General features: G+C 43.4%; 1 pseudogene; it reads left to right on the top strand.

The window, feature by feature from the left end:
* The first annotated feature begins 16,740 nt into the window (after positions 1 to 16,740).
* On the top strand, positions 16,741 to 20,553 carry LOC132501342 (myosin-9-like; annotated as a pseudogene).
* Positions 20,554 to 23,624: the final 3,071 nt, after the last annotated feature.

The raw sequence follows: 23,624 nt of genomic DNA, 5'->3' as shown, positions 1-23,624 counted from the left end.
ACAACGTCATCTTTCTTTCTGAATACATGCTTGTAATAAAAATAAAACAGTACGTTCTCTACATTTGAAATCTGATCACGTAATTCCCCCACTTAAAATCTCTAATACAATGCATTGTCTTCAAGAGCTGAGTGAAAATTCCAGCAGCTCTAAGGCTGTTCCTGAACAAGCCCCTGCTTACATCTCCAGCCTCATGTTTTATCCCTCTGAGTCCCAGCCACATCCAGCTACATTAAGTCCCTCTCAATAGTCCAGACACTCTCTCCTCCCTCTAACCCTTTGCAAATGCAGATCCTCCTGTTTAACTGTCTGTTACTCAATATTCAGGTCTCAGCTTGGATTTCATGTCTTCCAATGGCTTTTTCCAGACCCTCCCAGCCTGACATCTCTTTCAAGACTGGGTCAATGGGTCAAGGTCCCACCTATATGCTTCTGTAATAACCTATGTTCACCTGTGTCTTATGAGGTATTACCTGTATTACAAATTTCTTCTTTCTTACTCTGATTCACTCAGTAAATAATGAACAACTTGAACATAAAAAATAACCACAAACCCAGCGGAATTCTTAGCTTATAGTAGGCATTCCAGAAGTATTTGTGAAATGATAAAGTGAATGAGTAAATGAATGAATCTCAATGCCATAGACCCTCAAGTTGAATCAATATCCCAAGGCAAGTTCATGTCCCAAGCAGAATGCTTGAATTTCCTGGGCTGTTAGAAACCCAAAAGGACAACAGTCTCCTCCTCACTGATGACCACAATCTTGACAGGCACCTTACAAAGGAAAATATCTCTTCACTGATGCCAAAGGTCTTGGTAGGCAGTAAAATTCAGTGACTCCTAAGCCTTGTACTAGGATCTTTGCTCAGTATCTCTGGAAATGCAATGCCACAGGTCTGCGTGTAATGAACAGAAGACAATCAGTTGGTGTCCCTGTCAAAAGGACTATTTCCAGTAAAGACAAGCAATGATGAAGGGGCATTTCTCTCTTTCCTTCTTGCCTTTTTGCATTCCTTCCTTTCCTCATAGAGTTAGGGTACAAGCACGCATGTGTGTGCGCACACACATATGCTTACAGATTACTGCTTGCACATTTGCAGCCTCTGGTCACAGAGGAGTGAGGCAAGTACCCAAACAGGCTGTGTTTCACGATATCTAAGGTGGGCTCTCAGTTGCATTAAATATTTATCAGCCAGCGTCTGTCCACTGAGTATTTAGGTATGTTTAATTTTTTTTTTTTTTTTTTTTTTTTTTTTGGGTACGTGGACCTCTCACTGTTGTGGCCTCTCCCGTTGTGGAGCACAGGCTCTGGATGTGCAGGCTCAGCGGCCATGGCTCATGGACCTAGCCGCTCCGTGGCATGTGGGATCCTCCCGGACCAGGGCACGAACCCGTGTCCCCTGCATCGGCAGGCGGACTCTCAACCACTGCGCCACCAGGGAAGCCCTGTATGTTTAATTTTTTTAGTGTTATTTTCTGTCTGGAATTAAAATAGTGGCTTTAGCCAAAGATAACAAAAGGACTTATACCATAAATGTATATAACAGAGCATCCTGGAATCACCTATTCTCAACTCACCCCATTGATGCAAGGTTAGGAAGGTGCTCCAAGGCTCAGAAACGTTCTGAGCATCTGTCTGTTTCATTTTGCATCAGGAAAATGAAAAAGATAAGAAAGGAAGAGTTGGTAACTGTGGTATGAATCATTTGGTCTTAAAGTCTGATTCACCCCTGAAAAGAAAAGGAATTCAGCCTCAGGCCAATCTGACAGGGTGGTGGGGGGAGGACATCAAGTTTATTGACCCTGTTCATTGATGGAAGGACTGGGACGGACTTAAGAGGGTGTCTAGCTCCTCATTTTCCTAGGGCAGCTGAGGCCCCTAAAATGGCACCAGTAATAGGATGATGTACTTTCAGTCAATGATGTGGGTGGTTTCCCTCTCTTCCCCCCAGCTATTAAAGCTGTATTCAGTGGGAGACACATAGTAATTTGCTGAAAATCACGATTTGCTAAGAAACTCTCACAAAACCCCAAGAGCCCATTATATTAACAGAAGTGACAAGAAAATAAATATTTTTGACAAGGGAGTGCTCCTATCCGGGGAAGATGGCTGCAATGTCGGTGATTATTCAGCAAATCAAATTTATTTAAACACACTGTCTCTAATACTTAATAAATGTTATAGTGTGGCTTTTTGTGGCTAATAAAACTTGGTTTACATTCCACCCTGTGCCTTCTATGATTCGCCTCCCTGGGCTCACTTAAAGTGCATTAAGAGGCAGCAAGCACGATGAGGGTGATTTGCTGCAAAACTTAAATAATTCATTTATGCACCACTGCTTTCAGACTGTGTTTTTACAAATGCTGTAATGAGACAAGCTGTGAAATGTTCTACATGGGGAAAAAGGCAGGAAAGTCCCTGGAAGAAAACCCCCTTTCCATGCCTTATTCCTTTGAGGTGCAGGACAGAAACAAGAGAATCACCTCTTACAGAAACGTCTGTGCTATTTACCTACTTCTCATAAATAGGGCATCAACTAGCTATCACTTATACTTTTCCATTAACTAGAATTAAAGTCATACCATATTGGAGAGTCTTAATTCCTGAGTTAATTTGTAAAATTGATATGTCTAATTAAACTCCCAAAAGGATATTTGGAGAGAAAGTCTTGACAAAATTTTTTTAAGTTTCTCTGAATAAATAACTGGGCAAAAATATCCAATAAACATTGTAATATAAAAAATGATATACACTTGAACTGTTAGATAATAAAGCATATAGTAAAGCAATGATATTTAAAAGAGTATGGGGGCTTCCCTGGTGGCGCAGTGGTTGAGAGTCCGCCTGCTGATGAAGGTGACACGAGTTCATGCCCTGGTCCGGGAATATCCCACATGCCGTGGAGTAGCTAGGCCCTTGAGCCATGGCCGCTGAGCCTGCGCGTCCGGAGCCTGTGCTCCGTAACGGGAGAGGCCACAACAGTGAGAGGCCCATGTACCGCAAAAATATAAAAAAATAAAAATAAATAAAAGAGTATGGCCCTAATCACAGAATAAGTAGGCAACCAATGAAACAGTCTAAAAAGAAATAGGTGAAAGAGATAAAATAGTCTAGAAGCAAGTGAAGAATCACAATTCAATTTACAATAAATGTAGCACTGCACATCAGTGAGAAAAGAATATATATATATATATATATATATATATATATAAAATTCAACATTTCCTAGTTTCTTACTTGAAAAAGAAATTATATTCAAAGAATTTACCAACTGACATTCCAAGTAGAGTGATGACATTCATTACAAGTGCTATTGAAAAGATCTATAAAGTACTTATAAAAGATCTAGAAAAAATATAAATGAACATTTATATAATTTTGGAGGAGGAAAGATCATTCTAAGTTATAACAAAGAGATAAGCTACAAATAAAGAGACTACTATATTTTGTTACTGAGAAATATAAAAATGGACAACTGTACATAAGAACACTATTAACAAAATTAAAAGACAAATAACAAATTTCTAAAATATCTTAAACGTATTGGAAAAGGGGTTAATATCACTATTACATAGGTTTCTTACATATCCAAAAAAACCTAATTTTTTTGAAAATGAGCAAAGAATATGGTTAGAGAAGACAGAATATGAGATATATAAAATAACAAAACACTGCTCATTTGCTTTTGCTTGTCACAATAGCAGAGGTAAAACGTTCTGCTAATGGTGAGGGAATGGGAAAAATGTCATTCTCCTAAACCACTGATGAAAGTGTTAGTTGGGTCAATTTTTTTCTACTAGGAATATTCTCCAGTGACTATGTATCGCAAAATGTTTTTAAAATACATCTTTTGAACCACAAATTTCTCTTCTAGGAATTTATACCAGAAGTCAACCAAAGAAACTTACAAATATATATGTATAAAGAAGCTCATCACAAGCTCATCACATCATAATGGTAAAAATTTGAGGCAAACAAAACTTTTTTCAAAGCAGGATGCTTACGTGTTTTGGGCTACTATGTAGCTAGTAATAATATTCATGTCAGGCAAACTAGTCTCTAATGGGAAAAGCATCACTAGAGATTAAAAAACAAAATAAAGAAACAGACTCACTACATCTAGATAATGTTGAAGTCACCATGAAGTGTCAACAATGGAGATGGGTAGAAATAATAAGAAAGTAGGACACGAACCAGGGAAATAGAGTCTAAGACCTGGGAGTAGAGACTTTAATGAAAAGGGTAGTTGACAGCATTATATGCTAAAGAGGGGCCAACATAATGAGGATGGGAAAGAATCCATTAGATTTTATATTTGAGGCATAATTGACAACTTTGATAAAATAATCTTTTTTTTTTTTTTAGTTTCTGCATTATAACAAAGTGAATCAGTCATACATATACATCTGTTCCCACATCCCTTCCCTCATGCATCTCCCTCCCTCCCACCCTCCCCATCCCACGCCTCCAGGTGGTCACAAAGCACCGAGCTGATCTCCCTGTGCTCTGCGGCTGCTTCCCACTATCTATCTACCTTACGTTTGGTAGTGTATATATGTCCATGCCTCTCTTTCGCTTTGTCACAGCTTACCCTTCCCCCTCCCCATATCCTCAAGTCCATTCTCAAGTAGGTCTGTGTCTTTATTCCCGTTTTACCTCTAGATTCTTCATGACAATTTTTTTTTAAATTCCGTATATATGTGTTAGCATACGGTATTTGTCTTTCTCTTTCTGACTTACTTCACTCTGTATGACAGACTCTAAGTCTATCCACCTCATTACAAATAGCTCAGTTTCGTTTCTTTTTATGGCTGAGTAATATTCCATTGTATATATGTGCCACATCTTCTTTATCCATTCATCCGATTATGGACACTTAGGTTGTTTCCAGCTCCGGGCTATTGTGAATAGAGCTGCAATGAACATTTTGGTACATGTCTCTTTTTGAATTATGGTTTTCTCAGGGTATATGCCCAGTAGTGGGATTGCTGGGTCATATGGTAGTTCTATTTTTAGTTTTTTAAGGAACCTCCATACTGTTCTCCATAGTGGCTGTACCAATTCACATTCCCACCAGCAGTGCAAGAGGGTTCCCTTTTCTCCACACCCTCTCCAGCATTTATTGTTTCTAGATTTCTTGATGATGGCCATTCTGACTGGTGTGAGATGATATCTCTTGTAGTTTTGATTTGCATTTCTCTAATGATTAATGATGTTGAGCATTCTTTCATGTGTTTGTTGGCAGTCTGTATATCTTCTTTGGAGAAATGCCTATTTAAGTCTTCTGCCCATTTTTGGATTGGGTTGTTTGTTTTTTTGCTATTGAGCTGCATGAGCTGTTTATAAATTTTGGAGATTAATCCTTTGTCAGTTGCTTCATTTGCAAATATTTTCTCCCATTCTGAGGGTTGTCTTTTGGTCTTGTTTATGGTTTCCTTTGCTGTGCAAAAGCTTTGAAGTTTCATTAGGTCCCATTTGTTTATCTTTGTTTTTATTTCCATTTCTCTAGGAGGTGGGTCCAAAAGGATCTTGCTGTGATTTATGTCATAGAGTGTTCTGCCTATGTTTTCCTCTAAGAGTTTGATAGTTTCTGGCCTTACATTTAAGTCTTTAATCCATTTTGAGCTTATTTTTGTGTATGGTGTTAGGGAATGATCTAATCTCAAACTTTTACATGTCCCTGTCCAGTTTTCCCAGCACCACTTATTGAAGAGGCTGTCCTTTCTCCACTGTACATTCCTGCCTCCTTTATCAAAGATAAGTTGGCCATATGTGTGTGGCTTTATCTCTGGGCTTTCTATCCTGATCCACTGATCTATCTTTCTGTTTTTATGCCAGTACCACACTGTCTTAATCACTGTAGCTTTGTAGTATAGTCTGAAGTCAGGGAGCCTGATTCCTCCAGCTCCGTTTTTCGTTCTCAAGATTGCTTTGGCTATTCGGGGCCTTTTGTTTTTCCAAACAAATTTTGAAATTTTTTGTTCTAGTTCTGTGAAAAATGCCAGTGGTAGTTTGATAGGGATTGCATTGAATCTGTAGATTGCTTTGGGTAGTAGAGTCATTTTCACAATGTTGATTCTTCCAATCCAAGAACATGGTACATCTCTCCATCTATTTGTATCATCTTTAATTTCTTTCATCAGTGTCTTATAATTTTCTGCATACAGGTCTTTTGTCTCCTTAAGTAGGTTTATTCCTAGATATTTTATTCTTTTTGTTGCAATGGTAAATGGAGTGTTTCCTTGATTTCACTTTCAGATTTTTCATCATTAGTATATAGGAATGCCAGAGATTTCTGTGCATTAATTTTGTATCCTGCAACTTTACCAAATTCATTGATTAACTCTAGTAGTTTTCTGGTAGCATCTTTAGGATTCTCTATGTATAGTATCATGTCATCTGCAAACAGTGACAGCTTTACTTCTTCTTTTCCCATTTGGATTCCTTTTATTTCCTTTTCTTCTCTGATTGCTGTGGCTCAAATTTCCAAAACTATGTTGAATAAGAGTGGTGAGAGTGGGCAGCCTTGTCTTGTTCCTGATCTTAGTGGAAATGGTTTCAGTTTTTCACCATTGAGGACAATGTTGGCTGTGGGTTTGTCATATATGGCCTTTATTATGTTGAGGAAAGATCCCTCTATGCCTACTTTCTGCAGGGTTTTTATGATAAATGGGTGTTGAATTTTGTCAAAAGCTTTCTCTGCATCTATTGAGATGATCATATGGTTTTTCTCCTTCAACTTGTTAATATGGTGTATCACATTGATTGATTTGCGTATATTGAAGAATCCTTGCTTTCCTGGAATAAACCCCACTTGATCATGGTGTATGATCCTTTTAATGTGCTGTTGGATTCTGTTTGCTAGTATTTTGTTGAGGATTTTTGCATCTATGTTCATCAGTGATATTGGCCTGTAGTTTTCTTTCTTTGTGACATCCTTGCCTGGTTTTGGTATCAAGGTGATGGTGGCCTCGTAGAATGAGTTTGAGAGTGTTCCTTCCTCTGATATTGTTTGGAAGAGTTTGAGAAGGATGGGTGTTAACTCTTCTCTAAATGTTTGATAGAATTCGCCTGTGAATCCATCTGGTCCTGGGCTTTTGTTTGATGGAAGATTTTTAATCACAGTTTCAATTTCAGTGCTTGTGATTGGTCTATTCATATTTTCTATTTCTTCCTGATTCAGTCTTGGCAGGTTGTGCATTTCTAAGAATTTGTCCATTTCTTCCAGGTTGTCCATTTTATTGGCATAGAGTTGCTTATAGTAATCTCTCATGATCTTTTGTATTTCTGCAGTGTCAGTTGTTACTTCTCCTTTTTCATTTCTAATTCTATTGATTTGAGTCTTCTCCCTTCTTTTCTTGATGAGTCTGGCCAATGGTTTGTCAATTTTTTTTATCTTCTCAAAGAACCAGCTTTTAGTTTGGTTGATCTTTGCTATCGTTTCCTTCATTTCTTTTTCATTTATTTCTGATCTGATCTTTATGATTTCTTTCCTTCTGCTAGCTTTGGGGGTTTTTTGTTCTTCTTTCTCTAATTGCTTTAGGTGCAGGGTCAGGTTGTTTACTCGAAATGTTTCCTGTTTCTTAAGGTGGGATTGTATTGCAATAAACTTCCCCCTTAGAACTGGTTTTGCTGCATCCCATAGGTTTTGGGTCGTCGTGTCTCCATTGTCATTTGTTTCTAGGTATTTTTTAATTTCCTCTTTGATTCCTTCAGTGATCACTTCGTTATTAAGTAGTGTATTGTTTAGCCTCCATGTGTTTGTATTTTTTACAGATCTTTTCCTGTAATTGATGTCTAGTCTCATAGCATTGTGGTTGGAAAAGATACTTGATACAATTTCAATTTTCTTAAATTTACCAAGGCTTGATTTGTGACCCAAAATATGATCTATCCTGGAGAATGTTCCATGAGCACTTGAGAAAAATGTGTATTCTGTTGTTTTTGGATGGAATGTCCTATAAATATCAACTAAGTCCATCTTGTTTAATGTATCATTTAAAGCTCGTGTTTCCTTCTTTATTTTCATTTTGGGTGATCTGTCCATTGGTGAAAGTGGGGTGTTAAAATCCCCTACTATGATTGTGTTACTGTCGATTTACCCTTTTATGGCTGTTAGTATTTGCCTTATGTATTGAGGTACTCCTATGTTGGGTGCATAAATATTTACAATTGTTATATCTTCTTCTTGGATCGATCCCTTGATCATTATGTAGTGTCCTTCTTTGTCTCTTCTAATAGTCTTTATTTTAAAGTCTATTTTGTCTGATATAAGAATTGCTACTCCAGCTTTCTTTTGATTTCCATTTGCATGGAATATCTTTTTCCATCCCCTTACTTTCAATCTGTATGTGTCTCTAGGTCTGAAGTGGGTCTCTTGTAGACAGCATATATATGGGTCTTGTTTTTGTATCCATTCAGCCACTCTGTGTCTTTTGGTGGGAGCATTTAGTCCATTTACATTTAAGGTAATTATTGATATGTATGTTCCTATTCCCATTTCCTTAATTGCTTTGGGTTCGTTATTGTAGGTATATTCCTTCTGTTGTGTTTCTTGCCTAGAGAAGTTCCTTTAGCATTTGTTGTAAAGCTGGTTTGGTGGTGCTGAACTCTCTCAGCTTTTGCTTGTCTGTAAACGTTTTAATTTCTCCATCAAATCTGAATGAGATCCTTGCTGGGTAGAGTAATCTTGGTTGCAGGTTTCTCTCCTTCATCACTTTAATTATGTCCTGCCACTCCCTTCTGGCTTGTAGAGTTTCTGCTGAGAGATCAGCTGTTAACCTGATGGGGATTCCCTTGTGTGTTATTTGTTGTTTTTCCCTTGCTGCTTTTAATATGATTTCTTTGTGTTTAATTTTTGACAGTTTGATTAATATGTGTCTTGCTGTATTTCTCCTTGGATTTATTCTGTATGGGACTCTCTGTGCCTCCTGGACTTGATTAACTATTTCCTTTCCCATATTGGGGAAGTTTTCAACTATAATCTCTTCAAATATTTTCTCAGTCCCTTTCTTTTTCTCTTCTTCTTCTGGAACCCCTATAATTCGAATGTTGGTGCGTTTAATGTTGTCCCAGAGGTCTCTGAGACTGTCCTCTGTTCTTTTCATTCTTTTTTCTTTATTTTGCTCTGCATCAGTTATTTCCACTATTTTATCTTCCACCTCACTTATCCGTTCTTCTGCCTCAGTTATTCTGCTATTGATCCCATCTAGAGTATTTTTCATTTCATTTATTGTGTTTTTAATCAATGCTTGATTCATCTTTAGTTCTTCTAGGTCCTTGCTAACTGTTTCTTGCATTTTGTCTATTCTATTTCCAAGATTATGGATCTTGGAAATAGAATCTTGGATCAGCTTTACTATCATTATTCTGAATTCTTTTTCTGGTAGACTGCCTATTACCTCTTCATTTGTTAGGTCTGGTCGGTTTTTATCTTGCTCCGTCACCTGCTGTGTGTTTTTCTGTCTTCTCATTTTGCTTATGTTACTGTGTTTGGGGTCTCCTTTTTGCAGGCTGCAGATTCGTAGTTCCCGTTGTTTTTGGTGTCTGACCCCAGTGGCTAAGGTTGCTTCAGTACGTTGTGTAGGCTTCCTGGTGGGGGGGACTAATGCCTGTGTTCTGGTGGTTGAGGCTCGATCTTGTCTTTCTGGTGGACAGGTCCACGTCTGGTGGTGTGTTTTGGGGTGCCTATGGCCTTATTATGTTTTTAGGGAGCCTCTCTGCTAATGGGTGGGGTTGTGTTCCTGCCTTGCTAGTTGCTTGGCATAGGGTGACCAGCGCTGTAGCTTGCTGGTCATTGACTGAAGCTGGGTGCTGGTGTTGGGATGGAGATCTCTGGGAGATTTTCGCTGCTTGATATTATGTGGAGCTGGGAGGTCTCTTGTGGACCCGTGTCCTGAAGTTGGCTCTCCCACTTCAGAGGCACAGTACTGGCTCCTGGCTGCAGCACCAAGAGCCTTTCATCCACCTGGCTCAGAATAACAGGGAGAAAAAGTAGAAAGAAAGAATTAGTAGAAGAAAGAAAGAGAGAGGGAAAGAAAGGAAGAAGGGAAGAAAGGAAGGAAGGAAGGAAGAAAGAAAGAAAGGAGGGAGGGAGGGAGGAAGGATGGAAAGAGAGAAGGAAAGAAAGGAGGGAGGGAGGGAGGAAGGAAAGAAAGAAAGAAAGACAGGAGGGAGGGAGGAAGGAAAGAAAAAGAAAGTGGAAAGAAGAAGGGTGGGAGGGAGGGAGGGAGGAAAGAAAAAGAAAGAAGGAAAGGAGGAGCGGAGGGAGGGAGGGAGGAAGGGAAGGTAGGAAAAAAAGAAAGAGCAGGTAAAGTTAAATAGAATAAAGTATGAAATATAGTAGCGTTATTAAAATTAGAAAGTAATTATTGAAAAAAAAAAACAGCCCGATAGAACCCTGGGACATATGGTGGAAGCAAAGCTATACAGAGAGAATCTTACACAGAAGATTACACATACACATTCACAAAAAGAGAGCAGGGGGAAAAATCAAAAATCTTGCTCTCCAAGTCCACCCCCTCAATTTGGGATAATTCGTTGTAAAAAGAGGAAAAGGGCGAGAAGTCTGAAATCTTGCTCTCTAAGTCCACCTCCTTAATTTGGAATAATTCGTTGTAAAAAGAGGAAAAGGGGAGAAAGTCTTAAATCTTGTCCTCAAAGTCCACTTCCTCAACTTGGGATGCTTTGCTGTCCATTTATGCACTCCACAGATGCAGGGCACATCAAATGGACCGTGGAGCTTTAATCCGCTGCCTCCGAGGCTGCACAGAGAGATTTCCCTGATTCTGCTCTCACAGCTCCCGGGTCTCAGCCTTGGACCTGGCCCCGCCTCTGCGCGTAGGTCGCCGGAGGGCGTCCGTTCTTCGCTCAGACAGGACGAGTTTAAAGGAGCCGCTGAATTGGGGGCTCTGGCTCACTCAGGCAGAGGGGAGGGAGGGGCGCGCAGTGTGGGGTGGACCTGCGGCGGCAGAGGCCGGCGTGACGTTGCAGCAGCCTGTGGCGCTCCATGCACTTTCCCGGGAAAGCCGTCCCCGCGTCTCGGGACCCCGGCAGTGGCGGGGTGCACAGGCCCCCCAGAAGGCGGGGCGGACAGTGACCCGCGCTCGCACACAGGCCCCGCGGCGGCGGCGGCGGCGGCGGCGGGCGGCGGGCGGCGGCGGCGGCGGCCCACGCCCATCTCCGAGGTCCACGCCTTACCCGCGGCTTGAGCCTGTCTCCGGCGTTTGCCCAAGCAGCCCTCTTAATGCCCTCTCCTCGCGCACCAGGAAACAAAAGGGAAAAAAGTCTCTTGCCTCTTCGGCAGCTCCAGACCCTTTCCCCGGACTCCCTCCGGGCTAGCCGTGGTGCACTAACCCCTTCAGGCTCTCTTCCTGCCGCCAGCCCCAGTCCTCTCCCTGCGCTCCGACTGAAAGCCGATACCCGAGCCTCAGCTCCCAGCCCCGCCCGCCCCGGCGGCCGAGCAGACAAGCCTCTCGGGCTGGTGTGTGCCTGAAGGCACCGGTCCTCTGTGCCAGAATCTCTCCGCTTTGCCCTCCGCACCCCTGTTGCTGTGCTCTCCTCTGCTACTCCGAAGCTTTCCCCCTCCGCCACCTGCAGTCTCTGCCCGCGAAGGGGCTTGTAGTGTGTAGAAACCTTCCCTCCTTCACGGCTCCCTCCCACTGGTGCAGGTCCCGTCCCTATCCTATTGTCTCTGTTTATTCTTTTTTTCTTTTGCCCTACCCAGGTATGTGGGGAGTTTCTTGCCTTTTTGGGGGTCTGAGGTCTTCTGTCAGCGTTCAGTAGGTGTTCTGTAGGAGTTGTTCCACGTGTAGATGAGTTTCTGATGTATCTGTGGGGAGGAAGGTGATCTCCTCGTCTTACTCTTCCGCCATCTTCCTCCGGGCCCTGATAAAATAATCTTAGGAGAGGGCTCAGAATAGAAGCCTGTGGGTACTCGAGGTGTAAGTCTGAAGCAGGGAAACACTAGCTCTAGTTTCATTGGGGCTGAGAGATGAACCAGGAGACTGTGGGAAAACACAGGCAATAAACTAAGAAAATCTGCACTAAGGCTGCAGCAGTGATAGTGGGAGAGCATGTATTGTCAAGTATTGAGGCGCATATGTGAGGTGGGAACAAAGGGATTCGTTAAGTGACTAGACTGTAGGGCTTAAGGCTGCAGGGAGCCAAGGAGAGACACAAGCTGAACGTGTCTTTGAGGTGTCTATCTAGTTGAGAAATGGGAATAGATGATGCAATAAACAGAGTCCTGAATACATGAGGGAGAATGGTTTGGGGTGAAATACAGTGAATTCCATTTTGGATACAGGATGTATGAGATGACTGATGTGTAATATTCTATTAGAAATATCTAGAAGGCACTTGGATTTACGGATTTGAACTTACGAGAAAGATAGGGACGAAAATATAGATTTGTGATTTATCTACATAGAGAAAGATAAATTCATATGACTAAAATAGTATAGTAGCAGTATATAAGAAAATCCTTAGAGCTAAAATAGAGAATACAGCAGAAGGGCTGAAAAACCCAGGCATGAAACATGATGGTAAAGGAGTCAGGGAAGAAGATACAATGCAGAAAATAAAGAATCCAATTCCTTATGAAAGGGAGGCTTCTGTTCTTATACACATAGAAGCCTGAAAATCTTCTGTCTTCTTTCAAACCAGGATGGAAATAGTTGCAAGGAAAGTGGAAAAATTCTGGCTGGAAAGTCCTCCTACAGATCCAAAGTCCATAGCTATAAATGAACCACAAGATAGGGCCAGACGTGCATCTTGTAAACAAGAAGAAACAGCTCTCAGCCAAAAAAAAAAAAAAAAAAAAAAAAAAAAAAAAAACCCTTACATTTGGCTCTAAAATTAACATTCATGAGTTTGATAAATTAACTTTTTTTTCTAGTCCAGTCTATCTGGATTTCTCTGCTTTTGTATGTTGCCTCTGAGTAGAGCATTCCCTTAAGTGTCTTCTATATCCCAGTTCACCTATGCTACCTCTCTTGAGCCCTCAGGCCATCTCTCCTCTGCTCTTCATAAAAGCAGATTGGAATGTGATTTTTTGGTTCTGCTCCTCTAATGGAAGAAACTGGCTTGGCTGAACTAGACACCAGATCCATTTTGATAGGCTTATATTCTTTTGCTTGGGCTGCCATAACAAAATACCATAGACTGGATGGCTTAATATCAGAAATTTATTTTCCCACTGTTCTGGGGGCTAGAAGTCGTGATCAAGGTCCAGCCAAGTTGGTTTCTGATGAGAACTCTCTTCCTGGCTTAAAGACAGCTGACTTCTAGCTGTGTCTTCATGTGGCTTTTCCTCTGTGGCACATGAAAGGAAGAGTGGGGGTGGGAGGAAGAGCTCTTTGGTGTCTCTTCATAGAAGGACACTAATCCCATTAGATCAGGGCTCCACCCTTATGACCTCATCTAATTTACTGACCTCCTAAAAATCCTATCTCCAAATATTACATTGGAGGTTAGGGCTTCAATATATAAATTGGACAGGGTGGGGTGGGGGTGGGCACAATTCCATCCACACCAGGGCCTATTTTGCTGAGATAATTCAAAAGGCAGAATATTCCAGAGCCAAATGGCTGTGGGTTTTGAGTACCTGTTTAAGCTGTTAAAAGAGTTCTAGAGAATCTCATGAGAACTGAAGATTGCTGGTTGAGTTTTCTTTTCTTGATATTCAAGAGAGTTGGTCTCTGTAAACACTCCAAAATAGTAATACCTAATTTTTTTGTTACTGTAAATAAATATTTATGAATTACTGATAAAAGTAATTAACTTGTAAATTTATGTAAGGCTGACTCTCTCTCCATCATGGTGAGCTCTAAATAATAACATGGAACCATAATAAGGAATATTTACATGGAACGGATGCAAGAGTAACAGCTTAAACTATAAAATCATTTGAAAATTGGGCATATCAGAGTGTGGAGGATTATTTCGTCAGGCTCTTGGAGTTTGTGGCTCATCTCCAGAGAAGATCCCAGAGAATCATATAATAACTCTCTGGACACCCTGTCATTGGGAAGGTGGAGGCCATTGGATTGTGGTGGGAGGTTCAGTAGGAGAGCTGATATTGGCCACAGCCATAGCCCTGGCCTTGCTGCTTGAATTTTGTCCCAATCGCACCATCTGGCATTAGTGATTAACCCCAAGAAGAAGGGAAAGGACACAAAAAGCTGAAAGGAGGAAACAATAAAATGTACTTGCCTCTAAGAGTACTAAAGAGGCTGAAAGCACACAGCTTCCCTGTTTGCAATTCAACAGTAAAGATGAAACACCAGTGGGAAGAGGATTTTTCTCTTGCCTCCATGGAGCAGCTATAGGAGAACGTCCAGTGAGATTATACCAGTGTTGCTGAAGTCATGAGAAAAACAGGAATGTACCCATAGCCAGCAATGTCAGGCAGTGGCAGAGGCCAGGAACAATGAGGAGCGGCAACTAAGGAAGGCCCACAGAGTCCCCGGGAAGACTCAAGCGAGATCTCAGGGGTGCTTGGAGCCAAACAGAAGAATTAATATAGCTGAGCTCTTCATTGTTTCCCCAGTGGGCTGTATGCCTACAACTACTGCTAACATGGCATAGAGTGTTCAATTTCCTTAAGGTGGCAAGGGCAAGGATGTAAGGAATGCAGTTGCCTTGTGTCTGCGTAGCTGACTGCAATGTTGGTGCTATGGAGGGGCATGAGTCTTGAGAAGGCAGGCTACATCAGTTTAACTGTCCATCCACAGTGCCTAAAAAGTACACCACCCAGCCACAGCAGGAAGATTAGGGAGCAACTCTTTGATGGCCTGAGCTAATCGATGGTGGCAAGGCTGTGACTCTTTTTTTTTTTTTTTTTTGGTGGGGGTACGCGGGCCTCTCACTGCTGTGGCCTCTCCCGTTGTGGAGCACAGGCTCCGGACGCTCAGGCTCAGCGGCCATGGCTCACGGGCCCAGACGCTCCGCGGCATGTGGGATCTTCCCGGACCGGGGCACGAACCCGCGTCCCCTGCATCGGCAGGCGGACTATCAACCACTGCACCACCAGGGAAGCCCAAGGCTGTGATTCTTGAAGGCTGCAGAAAGAGAGAAACGTGTGATCAGCCCCTGAGGCATGAAAAGGTCTTGCTATTCATATGAATGCAATCATCTAACACAAGTCATTCCCCCTACACACATACACACACACACACACACACACACACATGCAAAGTCATGCCCTTCTTCTTTTAACTGCACATTTCACCTACCCACTCACCCCCCGCCGACACGTACACAAACTGTGGTTGTAAACCATCTTTGTTCTTTTAAGGCTGATTTTCACTTCAGCCTTACTTCACTTGGAAGTTGATATTAGGGTGAGGAGAAATCCTCACATATATGGAGAAGGGTCAAGGAAGGAGGAAGTTGGGTCACACGATGATGCACCCCAGTCCTAACACCTCATCCCCACCCTCCCTCACCACCAACAGAAGAATATACTTTTTGCAGATGAAACCTCGATGAAAACTTCCAAGTCAGGATTCAATTTGGTTTCCAGTGTGGGAAAATGAGTGAACTCCTGTGGGTTCTTCCTGAGCATGAGGGGAAAAATACAATAGAAAATAAACATGTAGACGCTCTCAGGGCACCCGTCTAAAAATGTCATGATTGGAGCCCAGCCTGAAAGCTGCATCAGCTGCTTTACCTCAACTTTTTGCCCTTTTCCCAACATGCACATATTTATAACCTGGGTTTCCCAAACAGATTACTCTGTATTTCCGCCATCTGGTTTATGGATTTTTTTCCTAAACATGCTACAGGCTGCCAAACGGTAAAGCTAGTAAGATTCTTGTTGGAGAGAAAGCAGCTCTGGCAGAGTGTTGTAAAATAACATCACATTAGCTACTTGGAAGCAGTAGCAGAGCTCCAGAGATTCGAGAACTCTGGAAGACTTTGAGAAGGTTTAATGAGAATGCTACCAGACCACTTATGTTTTTTGGCAGAATATTAAAATATTCTCTTCTATACGGATACGGAGAATCTTACCAAAGAGTAAAAGGTGAAATGTTGTTTTAATTTTGCCATCATTTTATGACTGTGTCTCCACTGTAGAAAAATGGTGTGGTGGATGGGCCTAGAGCTGATCATACTAAGTGAAGTAAGTCAGACAGAGCAAAGACAAATATCATATGATATCACTTATAGGTGAATCTAAAAAAAGTACAAATGAACTTATTTACAAAAGAGAAACACACTCACAGACATAGAAAACAAACTTATGGTTACCAAAGGGGAAAGGTGGTAGGGGGAGGGATACATTAGGAATATGGAATTAACAGATACACGCCACTATATATTAAATAAGTAATCAACCAGGGCCTACTGTAGAGCACAGGGAACTCTACTTGGTATTCTGTAATAACCTATACGGGAAAAGAATCTGAAAAAGAACATACATGTATATATTTATGTTTATATATACATCTGAATCCCTTTGCTGTACACTTGAAACTAACACAACATGGTAAATCAACTATACTTCAATTAAAAAAGTAAATTATTTTTAAAAAGAGAAGAAAAAGAAAAACAGTGTGGCTTCATTTATGCAGAGACCCAGCTATTGCGTTTTTTGCTTCCATTTCTGCCATGAAATAGCATCCAGACAATGTTAAAACAGGCCTCCCTTGTTCAATGGAAGGTCCCATAAAGTTCATGTCACAGCAGCATTTTTGTTAAGTGAATCCTATTACACTGTTCAATTCCATTACAAATGTCAGAGCTTCAGTCTACAGGAAAGCAGCTGGCCCTGAATAGAATGAAATCACAGGTCAGAATGTGAAAAATATCCTCAAAACACTTATTTAAAGGAACAAATCATATCGGTTAGAAGATATTATCATTCAAGATACATTTAAAGTATTCTGCACTCAAACAATAACATAAGAAATAAAAATACAAGGGTGAGAAATTCTGGCAGCTTTCTCATCTTCTTCAATCTGACTTCTACATTTCAACTAGAGTTAAGAAAGCAATTCCTAATGATCAGAACATTTGGCTAAGGATGTTTTATTTTGTTTTAATCCACTTTAATTACCTGAAAATTTCTGAACTGATATTCTAGGTCTTTTTTTTTTTTTTTTACAGTGGGTGGTGATGAGGTGGAGTACACTTTTTCCAGACTTTTATGTTAATCTCTCTGAATATCTTTATCTGTATCCTTATACTAGGGCAACAAAGAGGACAGTGTAAAATACAATACCCAAAGTGTGCATTTCTTGTCTCCCTGTGGAGTTCTGCTCTAGTGTGTGCAGAAACAGGTGTTATTTAGCAAATGGCTTTGTGGCTTTGACAAGGCAATGGTTGTTTGTAGATTTTGTGATTGTTTGGGACTTAACGTCAGAGTTGTTTCATTTAGCGGATAAAGTTTTTCTCATTTGGGGCTGTTAGCATATCAAGTGCTATTTTTTGAGTTTAGAAAAATTTTGAACACTGACTAGATAGATGTATTCATTCACTCATCCATTCATTCACTTATTTTTTTAATATATATTTATTGGAGTATAATTGCTTATACTGTGTTAGTTTCTGTTGTACAACAAAGAGAACCAGCCATATGCATACATATGTCCCCATATCCCCTCCCTCTTGAGCCTCCCTTCCACCCTCCCTATCCCACGTCTCTAGGTCATCGCAAAGCACCGAGCTGATCTCCCTGTGCTATGCTGCTGCTTCCCACTAGCTAACTATTTTACATTCAGTAGTGTATATATGTTGATGCTACTCTCACATCGCCGCAGCTTCCCCTTCCCACCTCATGTCCTCAAGTCCATTCTCTATGTCTACAATCCCACTACTGGGCATATACCTTGAGAAAACCATAATTCAAAAAGAGACATGTACCCCAATGTTCACTGCAGCACTATGTACAATAGCCAGGACATGGAACCAACCTAAATGTCCGTCGACAGATGAATGAATAAAGAAGATGTGACACATATATACAATGGAATATCACTTATTTCTTAATACAAGATCAGATACAAGGTGACTTCCCTAAAGATGCCCATAGTGCCAGAAAAGATTGAGTGTCTCTAAAATGTTGAGCACAGTATGTACAACCTGTCATTTAATCACCATTCTTAAAAATATAGGAATTATTCTCCCCATTGTAGAACATGTAAACTGAGATTCAGAAGGGGCATGTAATTTGCCCAAGGTTATACTAGTATTAAGTGACAGAGTCCAGATTTCAACCTGGGGTTCTTTGATGTAAAACCCCAATGCAACTTCCACTACAACACCCTGCTGTTTAAGAATGTTTAGCAGTTTAAGAATGAGATCATCAAATTATAATGATGAAACGGGACTCCTAAGTTTTGCAACCATAACTGTATGCTGTTCCCAGGAAGAAGATGTTTTCATTCAAGAATTCCTTCAGTTTAGAGGTCTAGGAGGCAACTGTTCTATAAAGGAGAGGAATACCGGTACTATTTAAAATAAATTTCCAGCCCTTCACAGCCTTTTGATAACATATTTACTGACAGTTGGAGATCCTCCTGACATTAGTTTCATGGGATAAAATCTACCATCCCCCCAGCTGTAGGAGCTGCAGGTCAAGTTCACCGAGGAAGAGCACGTACTCACGGAGCTATCCGACAAGGTCTCCAAGCTGCAGGTCGAGCTGGACAATGTGACGGGTCTTTTCACGCAGTCAGATAGCAAGTCCAGCAAGCTCACCAAGGACTTCTCCGCTTTGGAGTCACAGCTGCATGACACGCAGGAGCTGGACGACCTGCTCGTGGACCTGGACCACCAGCGGCAGAGCATCTCCAACCTGGAGAAGAAGCAGAAGAAGTTCGACCAGCTCCTGGCCGAGGAGAAGACCATCTCCGACAAGGACGCGGAAGAGCACCAGCGGGGGGAGGCGGAGGTCCAGGAGAAGGAGACCAAGGCACCGTCTCTGGCCCGGGCTCGGGAGGAGGCCATGGGGTGGAAGGAGGAGCTGGAGAGGCTCAAGCGGTTCCGCACGGAGGTGGAGGACCTCATGAGCTCCCAGGACGACGTCGGCAAGAGTGTCCAAGAGCTGGAGAAGACCAAGCAGGCCCTGGAGCGGCAGGGGGAAGAGATGAAGACCCATCTCAAGGAGCTGGAGGACGAGCTGCAGGCCACCGAGGATGCCAAGCTGCGGCTGGAGGTGAACCTGTAGGCCATGAAGGCCCAGTTGGAGATGGACCTGCAGGGCCACGATGAGAAGAGCGAGGAGAAGCAGCAGCAGTTGGTCAGACAGGTGCGGGAGATGGAAGCCTAGCTGGACAATGCAAGGAAGCAGCGCTCCATGGCCGTGGCCGCTCGGAAGAAGCTGGAGATGGACCTGAAGGACCTGGAGGCCCACATCGACTCGGCCAACAAGAACTGGGACAAAGCCATCCAACGGACCGGGACGAAGCTGCAGGCCCAGATGGAGGACTGCCTGCGGGAGCTGGAGGACACTGGTGCCTCCCGCGAGGAGATCCTGGCGCAGGCCGAGGAGATCCTGGCGCAGGCCAAGGAGAACGAGAAGAAACGGCAGAGCATGGAGACCAAGATGATCCGGCTGGATGGGGAGCTGGCAGCTGCTGAGTGTGCCAAGCGCCAGGCCCAGCAGGAGTGAGGCCAGCTGGCTGACCAGGGGCTCAACAGCAGCGGCGAAGGTGCCCTGGCGTTGGAGGAGAAGCAGCGCCCGGAGGCCTGCATCGCGCAGCTGGCAGAGGAGCAGGGCAGCACGGAGCTGGTGAGCGACAGGCTGAAGAAGGCGAACCTGCACAGCGACCAGATCAGCACCCGTCTGAACGAGAACGCGCGGCAGCAGCTGCAGCGCCAGAACACGGAGCTCAAGGTCAAGCTGCAGGACATGGAGGGCACTGTCAAGTCCAAGGCCTCCATCGCTGCCCTCGAGGCCAAGATCGCACAGCTGGAGCAGCAGCTGGACAACAAGACCAAGGAGCGCCAGGCAGCCTGCAAGCAGATGCATCGGGCCGAGAAGCTGGAGGATGCGTTGCTGCAGGTGGATGATGAGCAGAGGAATGCCGAGCAGCACAAGCACTGGGCGGACAAGGCGTCCCCTCGTCTGAAGCAGCTCAAGGGGCAGCTGGAGGAGGCCCAGCGAGCCAATGCCTTGCACCGAAAACTGCAGCGCGAGCTAGAGGATGCCACGGAGACCATGGACGTCATGAACTGCGAGGTCAGCTCACTCAAGAACGAGCTCAGTGGTGGTGCAGTGGTTGAGAGTCCGCCTGCCGATTCAGGGGACACGGGTTCGTGCCCCGGTCCGGGAGGATCCCACATGCTGCGGAGAGGCTGGGCCCGTGAGCCATGGCCGCTGGTCCTGCGCGTCCGGAGCCTGTGCTCCGCAACTGGGGAGGCCACAACAGTGAGAGGCCCGCGTACCGCAAAAAAAAAAAAAAAAAAAAAAAGAACGAGCTCAGGTGTGGGGACCTGCTGTTTGTCGTGCCCCGCCGAATGGCCTGGAAACGTGCCGGCGACCCGCTCGGACGAGGAGGTGGACGGCAGAGCCGATGGGGCTGACGCCAAAGCTGCCGAATAAACACCTCTTCTCCTGCTGCCCGAGCCTGACGACAAAGACGACTCCGCCGCCCCTTCCCAGCCTCTGCAGCGTCGCTTCCTCCCTCCGGGGACTGCTGTGACTGTGACCCCCACCTTGTGCCCCCAGGCCAGGGGACCTCAGGCCTCACCTCCCCACCCATCCCCCCAGGCCTTCTTGAAGGGCTTCCCGGCTTCCTCTGCTGCGGCCCCTCCTGCTCTGCCCTCCCACCCCCGCCCCTAATCTGATACCAAAGAGTCAGAGTCCTGAGCCCTGGCCCAGGAGCAAAGCCGCCTGCAGGATTGCCCCCCAGTTCCTTGCCACAAAGCACAGGATGGTGAGGTGAGGAGGGCAGGCCTCCGGGGATGGGCAAGATAGTTTCCTACGAATCTAGTTTTCTTCAGACTAAGGAGTTTTGCTAGCCTGACGCCCCAGAAGAGTTGTCACCTTCCCCCGCCTCCGCCACCCTCTCCCTTCTTTGCTGTTGGCAATCACACGCAGTGACCTCACACCCTCTGCCCCAGCGGTCCCCCACTCCTGTGGGCTCTGGGTGGTCCGGCATGAGCAGGCCAAGGGGTCCACCTCTGTGCAGGGCACAGGATGCTGGCTGGGGGGGGGAGGGGCGTTCCTCCCCACCCCCGCCGGGCGGTGCCACTGTCACCTTACTGATTCTGAAATGTCTCAAGTGCAGTGATGACCCCTTTCCCTCCTTTGCCGAGGGCAGCCCGCTCCTGCTGCAACGGCACTGTCTTCTCAGCCTGTTGGGCTGAGAAGACAGGGCCCAGGGGGCCAAGCTGGAGAGGCCAACGCTGGCCTCTCCCAACACCCTCGGGGACCAAATATATTTAATGGTTAAGGGACTTGTCCCGAGTCTGACAGCAAGAGCAGTGGAAAGGGCCAGGTGATCTCGAACCTACTCCAGGACTGGGGCCCGAGGGTAGTTGATCTGCACTGTTGACAGATCAGTATAATTCAAGACTCTGCCATCTGCACAGATATTTTTAAAAGAAAAAAAAGTTGTCTTTTCTCCCTCTAACTGTAATAAATGGTAAAATTCCAAGTCTTCATCACTGCCTTTCCTTTGTAATCATGTCTAGAAGAGAGTAGCTTGTCCTACACTGGTCTACACTGGTGCCTGAATTTCCCTGTATTCCTAACTGTTTTGTATATGCTGCATTTAGACGTACTTATAGCAAAGAAGGTATTTTTTTTTTAAGGAAACAAACTCCGAAGAAATCATGAAGATATATAAAAGCTACATATGCCTAAAAAGCTCTGAATTCAGGTCCCAGTTGCTGTCACAAAGGAGTGAACAGAACTCCCACCACGCCCTTATTTTATATAATGAAAGTGCCTTAGCATGGTTGCAGCTGTCACCACTACAGTGAGCTGGTTTACAGATGTTTTCCACTGAGCATCACAATAAAGAGAACCTTGTGCTATGAAAAAAAAAAAAATCTACCGTTCTGGGATCTAACATGTTGCTGTCATCTGCACAAATTTGGAGAGGAAGAAGATGGGAGGGGGGTGACCAGGCTAAAATCTCCTTGGGGACAGTCTCAGAATGCAGGAGAGGTAGGGGGTGGAAATGAAACATTTCAAGGGGTCCTCTTGCTTCTCCTTTTTTCTCACTTGGGACCAATTTTAGCCCGCAGGTTTTAGAGGAGAGAGAAGAGAGAAATTTATCAGGGAGAGAGAAAGAGAAGGAAGGAGTATAGGTGAAAAACAGGGTAGGGAAACTCACAAGAAAGGTTATCTATGCACTCAGAAATACTAAAATGAAATAAAGCCCTAAAAAATGTCAGGAATGTGATTTCATATTTTTTCAATGAATTTCAAAGTACTGGATGGGGGAAATTTCCTCCTTAATATGAGTACATAAAGAACGGAGGCTTTCCAGTGGGTCAGCATGCTACACTTGAAGTGGCCTCTGTGGTCATTGAAATCAACACAGCATTCAAATACAGTTTTATGGTGTACTGACATCAACACTTTAAAAATCTATATTTTAAAAAACCTTGTATTGAAATATCAATATATTTGACATATAACATTGAATAAATTTAAGACGTACAACATGTTAATTTGATACATTTATATATTATAATATGATTGTCATTGTAGGGATAACTAGCTTCTCCATCACATTCGGTAATTATCCTTCATTTTTAGTGGTTGGAATAATGAAGTTCTAGTCTCTTAGCAAGTTTGATGTTTGTAATACAATATTGTTGTCTATGTTCACAATACTGTGCATTAAATCTCTAGGGCTTATTTACCACTGGTTGTAAGTTTCTACCCTTAAACAACATCTCTATTATTCCCCACCCACCATCCCCTGGTAGCCACCATTTTACCCTATGTTTTCACAAGTTTAGCTTTTTTAAGTTCTACATATACGTGATATCATGCAGTTCTTGTCTCTGTCTGTCTGACTGACATCAACTCTTTTAGCTTAGAAAACTCTGGTTGAATCCTCAGGGGGCTCCCTTAGAGGGTACCTCAAGTTTCTGATTGGGTCTGTGGTCTCTAATGTACTTAAAGGGACCCAGGTAAGTTGCTTTATTTTGGAAATCCATCCCACCTTCTCACTCATTCTCAGACATGGAACCTAATTTGAACTCTGTTCTACTGCAGAAAGGCAAAGTGAGCTAAGCAGAGGATTTGTGAGACCTTTCATAAGCAAACTTAGTAAACTCAGCAAACTATGAGAGAGTGGATTTCCAGAAATATTGCACCTGCATCTCTTACGATGATGAGCATTGCTGAAGGAGAATGAATTGATTAGTTCGTTTTAGGATGGGGGTGAGGGAGCATTCAGAGGTAAACTGTGGAGACAGTTACTGGTTTGCACATGAGGCTTATGAGAGAAGGACGCTGACGGCCAGTGAGGAGATGAGAAGACCGAAGGTCAATTTATTATTTCCTATCAATGATGGGTGATCATCATGAAGATACTGTTTTTCTGTTTCAGTTCAATTAAAGCAGTCTTCAGTATTGTGCCAATAAATGTTAGAGGACAGTTCTAGTTATCAGCAGAGAGAGAAGTGTGTCAATCCCTTTCTTCTCTGTCC

This window comes from Mesoplodon densirostris, chromosome 14 (assembly GCF_025265405.1).
Source record: "Mesoplodon densirostris isolate mMesDen1 chromosome 14, mMesDen1 primary haplotype, whole genome shotgun sequence".
NCBI classification, from domain to species: Eukaryota; Metazoa; Chordata; class Mammalia; order Artiodactyla; family Ziphiidae; genus Mesoplodon; species Mesoplodon densirostris.
This window is presented reverse-complemented; position numbering and strand designations above follow the sequence as displayed.